The following is an 11,593-nucleotide window of genomic DNA, read 5'->3' as shown; positions in this document are numbered from 1 at the left end:
TTCAGGTCTACGCAGAATTTAAAGCATATTTTCACCATGTGTCCATCAGGGCGCAGAAGGACCTTGTGCAGAAATGGTATGACTTGCCTTACTTGGCAACAAATGACACCATTGATGCAGTACTTGACTGATGGCCAGCCGAATGGCCCAAAACAACAGACTTGGCGGTGGGAGGGAGAAAGTCTGTTGTGCAGAAAAAGAAGGAGGAGGCCAAGCTCAAGATGATGCAGCCAGTCGAAAAGAGAAAGAAGGAGGCCGCTAACAAGGCCCGGGTAGAGTGCGATGCCGTTCAACAGATGGAGAAGCAAGCAAGAGGAACAGAGTGGGGATTTGACAAAGGCGTGAGGTCGCCTTCACTTGAGATAGAGGAAGAGACGGACAAGCAGACCGAGCAGCACGACGGAGATCCATAAGCGATGTTCGCCCACATCAACTGTCCAAGGGAGCAGGAGAAAGGAGGGTCCAGGAAGAAATCCAAGGCCACTAAGACATCACTGGACCCAATCACCCTCATAGAGGGTGATTTGCATGACATCAGTGACACAAGGAAAGGTGTTACTGTGGAGGCCCTGCAAAAGTTTGAGCAGCAGCAACAACTAATCTTAGGGGCTATCTAGATAGGTTTGCAGACGCTGTGAAGCCACGCGTTATAGGCTGGCATGGTGTCCACCAACCTTGCTATCGACACTTTAGAAGATGCCTAGATGCTGCGCGCGAAGGCCTTTAGCGTGATAGTGATTCCTGATGGAGCATTGACCATGGAGAATGAAGCTGACAGGTCCATTGTTAGCGCCCTCAAGGGAGGAGGGTTGAATCTAGCAGCACTCCCTGGTGAAGTGCTCCACCTCTTGCAGGATGGAGTGATTGCAGAGTTGAGGGTTTGTGAGAACTACGCCCTCCAGGTGATCAGTGAGTAGAGGATTAACAATGAGCAGATGACACTACATCGAGACTCTACCATCGCTGTGATGACCGAGGCGTGTAATGCAGGTCATCAAGGAGGCATGCCGAATGGTCCCAGAGTTGGCCATTCCTGAGGAAGAACCAGTTGAGGTGTGCGTCCGCAAACTGGCTACAGGGGTACGCGACTCTCATAGAGAAATGGCGAGGGTTCAGTTGGAGTTGAACCTGTAGATCACCAAGTTATAGTTGAAGGCCCAACCTTCAACCCCACTAGAAGTAAAGGAGCAGCGTGCAACCACTGTCATAGAGGCAATAGCGGTGGTTGACAGTGCAGTAGCAGACTGCACACAACTTTTTGAGCAGTCGTTCAAGGTCCTGACAAGATTGCAGGAGGACCCTAATGTACAATGGCTGGAGACAGAAGTGCATGAGCTACAACAACGCTATGATGAGGTCAAAAGCACAACGTGAACCATCATGCTCACATAGAGATTGGTGAAGCTGTAGGAGGCCATGCAACTAAAGGAACAAGTGGATGCAACACTGCACAAGGAAGCAGTGCTGAAGGCATGATTGAAGCCCTGGCTGGATGAGGCTTACATGATCACAACCTCTATTGAAGGAAAGCTTGCGACTTTGTAGGTAACTCAGGAAAAGCTTTAGGTCGACAGTTCAAGAGCAGTGATTGAGCAAAAGGTGGAAGACGTGAAGCAGCCGACCGCATAGTGCATTGCCAAGGTTGCGGTCATAAGGGTCGAGTTGGGAGGTCTTCGCACTAAGATCTTCGCACCTACCGAGTGACTCAAGGGTGAGTCACGATGTTTGTGTTGGGGGCCTGTTGGGAACGAGATCCCCCAAGGACAGTTTTGGGGCTAAAAGCCCATGTTTTGGGTCGAATTTTGTAATAAAGTTGTAAAGTCTCCACATTTTGTGGTCGTGGAGTGTGAAGGTGTCATGAGTCATAAAGGGTTGTCCACCCTTATTTTGTAAAGTAAAGTCGGCTGTAAAAGATCTACCCATGGTCCGCGGACCATGGGATTGTATAAAAAGAGCTAAGTAAGTAAGCTCTAAGTAGTTCTGATGAGTCATAGGTTGTGTTAGAGTCGGTCTGGTCAACCCTCCGTCAGAGATCAAAACTCTTTGTGCATTTCAATTTTAGGTGTCCCGCTCCATTCACTCAACTGCATTTCACTAGGGGCATGCCATGATCTGACGGAGAAAGTCATGCTAATTATTTTCCCTCATGTCTGGCTCCTGCTGGCTCAGGTCTTTTGTCAACAATCACCAAAGTACATGACAGTCAAGGTCTGGTCCTTTACAGGACAAAGTCATTTTCTATGTTTGGGTCTAGGAATTCATCAATTTGGTCTTTGAAACATGTCCAAAAAAGCCATGCAGGCTAGAGGGAGGCCCTTACACAGCTATGGTTTAGAGAGCTTCATCGTCACGTGGATAGACTTCGACTCTTCTACAAAACTCTATTTTGAAGAAAAGTCAAACAAGGTCATTTATGATAAAATTTTCCAAAAAATCACCAGTTGACATTTCAGATGCAGTTATGGTTTCCATGGCCAAATGCTCTGTCATACAATCCCTGCAGATATGCGCCGAAAATTTCATCATTTGAGCCAAAATGTCAAAGGGAAAGTGAAAATCAGTGTGTTTAAAAATCAGTGAAAAAGTGAAAAACACAACATTAGAAAAATGGGTTTTCAAGGAATCAAAAATTAAACCCATCCCCTCCAAGGCTATAAATACATGTTTTGACCCAAATCAAAGGCATTGTGCTGCTACGAGACTTGGAGAAGACATTGCAAAGGCGTGAGTGTGAGATTGGAGCATTGGAAGTGAGTGGGAGTAGGTTTTAGAGGGTGCGGCGCACATACCCAGGAGCGTGGCGCACACGCAGCCAGCCCGCAGTTAAAGGATTACACAGGTGCGACACATACAAAGCGCGTGACACACTGGGAATAGCGCGTGGCGCACACAGACCAGGGGTCGAGAAATGTTTCCAAACCACCCAAAATTTTGGTGAAGGCTATCAAATCGAGAGATTTTCAGAGCGACTACCAGCTTCATTGGAATCAAAGGGCAGCATAAAACTCAGGGTACAAACATCAATAATGGCATCCGAAGTTTCATCAGAATATGAGGAGGAGACCCACAGTGACACAACTTCGGGAGAAAGGGCCCAAAGGAGACATCACTGGAGTGGCAGACATCTTAGAGATGAGCCAAACACCCTCACCGAGTTGCAGGCATTCCCTCTTGCTATGTCTTGTTTCCAGCACTTGGCATGTTTTGAATTTTGTCAGAGGGTGGAAAATGTCAGAGTTCATCATGAGTTGGCTCGTCTTTTTGCGCTTCACCTACATGGAGGACAGTCTATCTTGGCTGGGGTCACTTTCACATTGACACCTGAAACCATATCAGTGGCAACAGGCATACAAAAAATTGGAGAGCAGTGGCACAAGAAGAAGAAGGTAGAAAGGCATCATCATGAGCCTTACATCAAAGACAGCTGTTTGAGCCACCTCAAGAGAGTTTTTCCATTCAAATTTCTGAAAGATGAGTATGCCCCGCTCATGAAATTCATCATGAAATACTTCAGTTGCGAGGGGAGGTTTTCTCGCCTTTATGCATACCACATCAGATTGCTCATGCACTTTACCAGGGTTCGGATGATGAACCTCCCATTTTTCATCTGCAGGAACATAGAGAGGATGAGAAATTTCATGCAGCACAAGACCCCTTGACAGCAGCTTAACAGTGTGTATCACTTTGCCCTTATCCAGATTTTGGTAGACCATCAGTTGGGATTGCAGGGTATTGCTTGGGAGGAATTCATCTCCCGTGACTTCTTCAGTGCTCCACAGGTGGTTTCAGAGGCAGAGCATGAGGTAGGGGGCCCATCTCATCAGTATGAGTGACATGAGACTGCCACTATGCCAGTATACATCACCTATCAGAAAGGCAGTAGACCCTTATTTGCAACAGCAAAGCGAGTGTTATCTCCACCCGGGGTGGAAGGGGCCTCGCTTCCGACATCAACATCACAGGAGCAGGGTAAGGGCAAGGAGCCAGTGCAGGAGGAAGGGCCATCAGGTGAGCGAGAGACCGAGTTTGTTCTCCTCCAGGATGATGAGACAGATGCAGAACCAACAAATGAGGAGCTCACAGAGATCATCCAGGAGCAGCAGTCAGTGATTGACTCCTTTTCCCTTGACTTGGAGAGGGCCAAGTGGAACATGAAATACCTGAAGCAGAGAAACATACAGCTTGAGGAAAAACAGACGATCATGGAGCTGCAAAATATTCGTGAGCATCGCCAAGCTGCTCAAAGAAGAAGGGTTGCGCTCACATCTTTGGAGCAAGCAATCAATGAGGATTGGGAGGCCAACCTTGAGAGGGTCAACATGAATTTGGAGAGGCTGCTGGACAAAGCTGACCATGACCTTGCTCTATTAAGACTTATGGATTTCCGTTACAGGGTGCGAAACATGAGCGCACAGGCCCGGATAATGAACTTGAAGGCAAAATTGAGGAAAGCAACAAGAAGGGAAAATAGGGCAAAGGAGCAAGATCATCTTCGAATCTTGGCTAAGGCTTCCTTGGCCCATCATAGCACCCCATAGAGATCCTCCAGCCCAGATTTCAAAAAAATTTTGGGGAAATTTTGGTCACTTGGTAATTTTTTGGGTAAAAAACAAGGATTTTCTCCCTGTGCGCGCGCCACTGGCGCGACGCTAAATTCTAGGGCTCCAAATGAGGAATGGCTTGCATATTTGGATTCAGCATGGAAAATTACGACTACTGGTGTCTGGGAAAGAGATTTTGGCAAAATCTAGGTCTCCTAAAGGTCAAAAAACACCCAAAAATGGCCTCTCTGCCACTTTTTTGACACACAAAAAGCAGTCTTGGGAGAATGGAGATTTGGAGGGGAAAATGAGCACCAAATTTGAAAATTCTAGTTGGGTTAGGAAGTAGACAGGATAGGCTTTCCAGCAAGCCCACTTGGGCACATTTTGGACACCTGCAAGTGCCCCAAAACAGGTCCCAAAGTAGCGCGATGCACATAAAAAATGGCATGGCACACAGAGGAAAAATTTCCAATCTGCTTCTGTTTCGCGAAATTTTTGTTCGCGACTTCTCCAAGTGGGCCCTCTCATCTACACTTCGGTTTTTTGGCACCAAAGGTGGCATTTAAATAGTTTTTTCTCCAAATTGGCTTCTATCCAAGTGGCGAAAGAAGGCAAACGTCACCCCAAGCCAAATGTCATGTTTGCAGCGCTGCACCTATAGCTGATGGTTGGCTCTCCATCTCCATTTTGTAATGATTCGAGTAACTCCCCAACCCTTGGGTGTTCTATCTCTTCCTCACACATTCTCTATATTGTATGCAAGTTATTTGCAAAGGGTGGGTTGGCTTGTAACTTTTGGGAGACTGTGGGAAAGAAACTTTGTTTCTTAACTGTGTTTTTTTGATAGAGAATTAATGAAAGGCAGCGACTCTGTTTCATGAGATTCTTGTGGTTGTGAGTGTAACAAATGTGTCTCTTATGTTTTCATATGTATTTCTTTATGTTTCATAATTCGATTCATGTTCATTTCTAGTGAAATTTTCTGAGTGAGATTAGGTAGAATTCAATTTTATTGCTTTGCCTGTGGGAAAATTTCATGTTCAGTGTTATTCTTCTATTGAAAAGGATTCATGTCACTATGCCCTTTTCATTTTCTTCAACTATCTATTCATGCCGAGTTACCTCAAACTAAATTGTTACATTTTCCGCCTACCTTGCCTCATGGAATAATCTGTGCCTTTGTATTAAATTCTCTGTTCTTTGTTGAGCGCTGGTCCCATAACATCCTAGAAGCTTGGTCATTCATAAAATTGTTTCTAGAATCCCTATTCACTTACTAGCCTAAGGTAAATATTGCATTGTAAGTCATCTCAGACCGTTTTCGATCATCTATTCACTGAGTGTGATTCGGAGAGAGCCCTCTCCTGCTCTGGTAGGGCTAGCTACTAGACTAAGCGTAGTTTGTGGTTACCCTAATTTCTGCCTTCCTTCAGCCTAAGGCAGATTTAGGTGTTAACATAGTGGCGACTCCGCTGGGGAATAAGTTGAAATCAAATCCCCTTGTTTCATAATAATTCTAAGCTTCCGGATGATGAGCTTAGGATTGGAAAGGCTGAGTAAGTTGGTTGTGTCCTGTGATTTTTCTCAATAGCACACTAGCTTCGAGACAATATACCAGAGCCAATCCAGACCCGGATCCTCCTCATATTTACGAAAAACCTAATTTGATCCCAAGACTCCTTCGTCAAGAAAGCACCATAACTCCCGTGTTTAAATCCCATTCATGTCCCGACATTTTTGAGTATCTTGAAGAGCTTGAGTTTGATGAACGGTTTGAGATATCATTGTTTGAGTCTAAATCCAAAAGGGCTGTTGATTATACTATCCCCAATCCGCGATTTATTGTAGACCTCGAAACAGAAAGAGCTAATAGGTTAATTGATAATTACATTGCAACACAGCCCCAAACTCCAATTGCAAGCCCCTTGCAAACTATGCACACTCCTCCAACACCTCCAAGGCCAAATCCACCGAGAATGATGGCTGCCCGTTTTGCACCCCTTGTTCTACCCCAAGTTCTAGATGATATGCCAACGGATTATCAAAGTAAAATCCTATTTTTTGATGGCACTCCTAACAGCATTACTGCTCAGCAACATGTAGACAAAATGGCAGACTTCTATGAACTTCATGAGATTGATGCAGAGAACGTGGCAATGAGGCTCTTTGTATAGACATTTGCAGGTGATGTGAGGAAATGGTTCAGAGGTTTGCCAGCAGCAAGTATCACTACCTTGGCTGAACTACAAAGACAATTTTTGAACCGGTGGGAAGTGAAAAAGAATCCCCTTCAAATTCTGGCCGAATATGAACAAATCAAATGGAACGCTGGTGAGTCAGTCCAAGACTATTGTGTTAGATTTAATGTAGTCTATAACGAAATTCCAGATCATCTAAAGCCGCCTGTGGGACTAGCAATGATGATGTCTCCATATGGTTTTGATGCTGACATGGCGTACCAATTAAGAGAAAGAGAACCGGCCACAATGGAAGACATGCAGAAAATTGCGGTCAGCGTTGAGGCAAATCTGCTGTCCAAAAGAGCTAGAGCGAAAGCAGAGAAGAAAACCACTATGAAAGAAGAATCTTCTTCAATGGATCAACTTCTCAAAAAGGTAGAGCAGATGCTTGAAAGGGTAAAACTTGACAAGCCAGAGCCACAAGTTAGGAATCCTAACTTTCATGGCCAGCAGCAGCCACAATATAGAATAAGACAGAGAGATCAGCGAACTCAAGAGCAGACAACACAATAGCCGGTACAAACACCTTTGCAGCAGAATTTTGTGCATGGACCAGAGTCAGATGAGGATGGGAATGTAATAGGCGAAGAAAACCATCTCTTTACTCCAGATGAGCTGCCTACTTACATTACGGAAGAGGAAGAATGTGCGGTGAATTTAGCTACACACCAAGACACTGATTTTATTCTAGCTAGCGACACTGTGTTGGAAGAAGAATTCGAAGAATATCAAAGGGGATATATGAATGCTTTGTCCACACAACAGCAGCAATATTCACTTAGAAACAGAGATGTGCCGGCCAAACCAATTCAGAAAAAGGAGGAGGTTGAAACAACAAAAAATGATTCGTCAGCTACACAAAGAAAAGGAAAGGAGGTGGTCGGTCTAGAGAGCAGCAAATCAAAATCAGCAGAACAATCACAGCAACCAGCCACATCAAAAGAAAAGGAAAGGAAAGAGATCCCAGTCAAAGAGGTAGAAAAGACTCCTGCTTTTAGCCTAGAGAACGAGATTTCTAAGTTAAAGGTATCCATTCCCTTGACTGAAATAATGAAGAACAACAGTTATAGAGGACAAATTTCTAAAATGTTGAATTTGGACCCAATGTCTGACATGGTAAATGTAGAAGATGATCAACTTGAAATGATTTTTGGACCAACATCGAATGGTGAGTCTCCTGATAGCGATGTGCCACCCTTCTATATCAGTTTACGATTGCATGATTTTGTGTTACACAATGCCATGTTCGATTCTGGAGCTTCTCACAATCTCATGCCCAAGGCTATCATGGATAAGCTTGGTCTGGACATCACCCGGCAATATCATGATCTCTATTCATTCGATTCCAGCAGAGTAAGATGTATAGGACTCATCAAAGACTTAGTTGTGAGTTTGGATCAGCTTCCTATGAAAAATGTTTTGATGGATGTGGTGGTAGCAGATATTCCTCCAAGGTTTGGCATGCTTCTTTCCCGGTCTTGGGTAGCGAAATTGAAAGGGACACTACAACTGGATTTCTCCTATGCAACAATCCTGGTGTTTGGACAAACGAGGAAGTTATATTGGGAACAAAAAACGAAATATATGATCACAAGCAAGGAGAAACATATAAATCATCCTATTAACTATGTACATACAGATTTAGAGTCTTTTGTTTTGTTTTCAGATAGTTTAAATGAGATAGATAGTCAGATAGTAGAAGCATATGACATTCCAGAAATAACAAAAAATTTCAGAGAAATTTTGAAGAAAGAAAGACAAGAAAAGCAGGAAAATGTTGGGCAATCAGCTGAAAGTAATGGACAACAAGCAGACAAGGCATGACAAACAGATTTCCAGCACTTACAAGAGGAGGAAGAAGGCTTGTGGACCATGGATTTCGATGGAGCAGTAGGAAATGATGGTGCTGGAATTGGAATTTGGGTACGCAGTCCTTTCTCCGCCCCAAACAAAGTGCCTAGCAGCGTGAGGGTTTGCTCTTACAAGCTAGCCTTTGAGTGTTCAAACAATGAAGCTAAGTATGAAGCTCTGATTGCTGGCCTGAAGATTCTTAGAATGCTGAATGAAAAAAGGATTTCGGTATATGGCGATTTCGAGTTGGTAATAAAACAGGTCAGAGGTGAGTATCAAGCAAAACATCTTAGGATGCGGGCTTATCGTAATGTAGTTTTATACATCTTGAAGTTATTTTCAGAATACACCTTGACATGTGTACCTCGTATACAAAATAGTATTGCTGATGCTCTTGCCAAGGTAGTGAGCAGCTTGAAGATCCCCATGAACTCCAACAATAAATTTGAAATCCATGTCAAGCATTGTCCAACCATTCCAGACAATCAGCGATATTGGCAAGTGTTTCAAGATGATGAGGAGATTAAGGATTTTCTACTAAACAAAGGCAAGTTCAAAGAAACCTCAATTGATGTAGTAAACGATGAAGGCAAAGGGAATGGTACAGATGAAGTGCAGATCAATGAAATGGACGTTTTGCAGCTGAAGAATAACATCATTCCTAAAGGCTTGATACCTCTAGAGGAACTTTTTGATCAGGATGATGTAGCCCGCAAGCCAACATTGCAGCCAACAGAGAAGGGTGTAGAAGAAGTCAACATCGGTACAGCTGCCAATCCAAAGTTGGTAAAATTGTCCAAAGCATTACTACCAAAGATTAAGGACAAATACATCAGTTTGATGGCTTCATTTGCAGATGTGTTTGCTTGGGACTATTCTGATTTAAAGACCTATGATACAAATATTATTCAGCACACAATACCCATCAAGCCCAATCAAAAACCATTTAGACAGAAGCTGAGAAGGATAAATCCAAAGTTGCTGCCATCTATCGAAAAGGAGGTAAACAGGTTGTACAAGTCAGGTATCATTGTGCCCATCAGATTTTCAGATTGGATATCTAACTTAGTGCCTGTACGCAAGAAGACCGGTGAGATCCGCCTATGCATTGATTTTAGAAATCTAAATAAAGTCTCATTGAAGGACAACTATCCACTGCCCAAAATGGACCATATACTTCAGTGAGTAGTGGGGGCATCTCGTATGTCATTGCTTGATGGTTATTCCAGATATAACCAAATTATGACAAAGACAAGACAACATTCACCACTCCATGGGGAACCTTTCACTATGCCAAAATGCCCTTCGGTTTAAAGAATGCAGGTGCCACATTTCAACGGGAAATGGACTTGGCTTTTGCAAATGAGAAGGATGTGTTTTTGGTGGTGTACTTGGATGATTTGATGGTATTTTCCAAATCTGATGAAGAGCACATGCATCACCTAAAAATTGTCTTTCAAAAGTGCAAGAAATATGGTCTATCGTTGAATCCTAAGAAGAGCTTGTTCGCCATGGAGGAAGGAAAATTACTTGGGCACATCATTTCAAAGGATGGCATTTGTATAGACCCAGCAGGTGTGCAAGCAATTCAGCAAATTGATCTGCCTAAGAACAAAAAAGAGATACAATCATTCAATGGTAAGATGAATTTTCTCCGTCGTTTTGTGCCTAATCTTGCAGAACACTTAAGAGAAATGACCAACATGCTTAAGAAGGACAGCCAGGTGAAATGGACAGAGGAGGCTGTAAAATCTTTCAACTTGGTCAAATTGGCCCTTTCTTGAGCTCCAGTTCTAGTCAGCCCGGACTACACTCAGTATTTCATATTGTTTTCATTTGCTTCTGAGCACACTATGGCAGTGGTATTATTACAGAAGAGAGATGATCATGAAAGACCCATTGCATTCTTCAGCAGGGCCATAAGGGATGCAGCTTTGAAGTACAACATCATTGAGAAGCAAGCCCTGGCATTGGTGAAGGCATTGAAGGATTTCCGAGTATATATTCTACATTCTCACATTCTGGCCTATGTCCCTAATACTGCTGTAAAAGATGTTTTAGTGCAGACCGATCCGGAAGGGAGAAGAGGCAAATGGATTGTAGCCTTGTTGGAATATGATGTGGAAATAAAGCCCACAAAGCTGGTCAAAGGACAGGGGTTGGCAAAGCTGATGGCCGAATCAAACTTGCATGCCTTGGACATAAATCTGATCGCTGCCATGTCCGATGAGAATGAGGAAGGAATGTCAATTCAGGTATCTGAAATGTTTGCTTTGTCCCCATGGTATTCCGATATAATATATGTGCTGAAGAATCTGTCACCACCGCTCGACACGACTAGAAAAATGCGAGAACACTCAAATTGAAGGCTGCCAAGTTTTGTATTTTGAATTCTGCACTGTAGCGGAAAGATCCCGGTGGCATTTTGTTAAATTGTTTGGTGGAAGAGGAGGCAAAGAAAGTCATGGAGGATTTCCACGGAGGAGAGTGTGGTGGTCATCTTTTTTGGAAGTCAACAACGAACAAAATTTTGAGAGCAGGGTACTACTGGCCTACTTTGTTTGCTGATGTGTATAAGATGGTCAAGCACTGTCATAAATGTCAGATTTTCAAAGGGAAACAGAAATTACAGCCTTTTCCACTTAAGCCTATTGAGGTGAGCGCTCCTTTCCAGCAGTGGGGGTTGGATTTCATTGGGGAAATTCATCCCGCCTCTTTCGGACAACAAAGATGGATCCTTACAGCAACATACTATTTCACAAAATGGATCGAGGCAGCTCCCACCAGACAAGCTACAGACACGGTAATCATTTCATTTCTCGAAAATAACATCTTGTCTCGCTTTGGTTGTCCAAACAAATTACTCACTAATAATGCAATAGCTTTCAAATCGAAAAGGATGGTAGAATTTTGTCATAAATATCACATAATATTGGGTCATTCAACTGCCTATCATCC

General features: G+C 43.5%; 1 pseudogene; it reads left to right on the top strand.

Moving 5' to 3' along the window:
* Nucleotides 1-704: 704 nt before the first annotated feature.
* Nucleotides 705-11,593, top strand: part of LOC149154845 (BAHD acyltransferase DCR-like) — a 63,128-nt pseudogene continuing 52,239 nt past the window's right edge.

This window comes from Pinus tabuliformis, chromosome 9 (assembly GCF_031772625.1).
Source record: "Pinus tabuliformis cultivar Carrire ecotype Pingquan chromosome 9, CPIR1, whole genome shotgun sequence".
Lineage (NCBI taxonomy): Eukaryota > Viridiplantae > Streptophyta > Pinopsida > Pinales > Pinaceae > Pinus > Pinus tabuliformis.
Note: the sequence above shows the minus strand (reverse complement) of the source record. Positions and strands in the feature narration are given on the sequence as shown.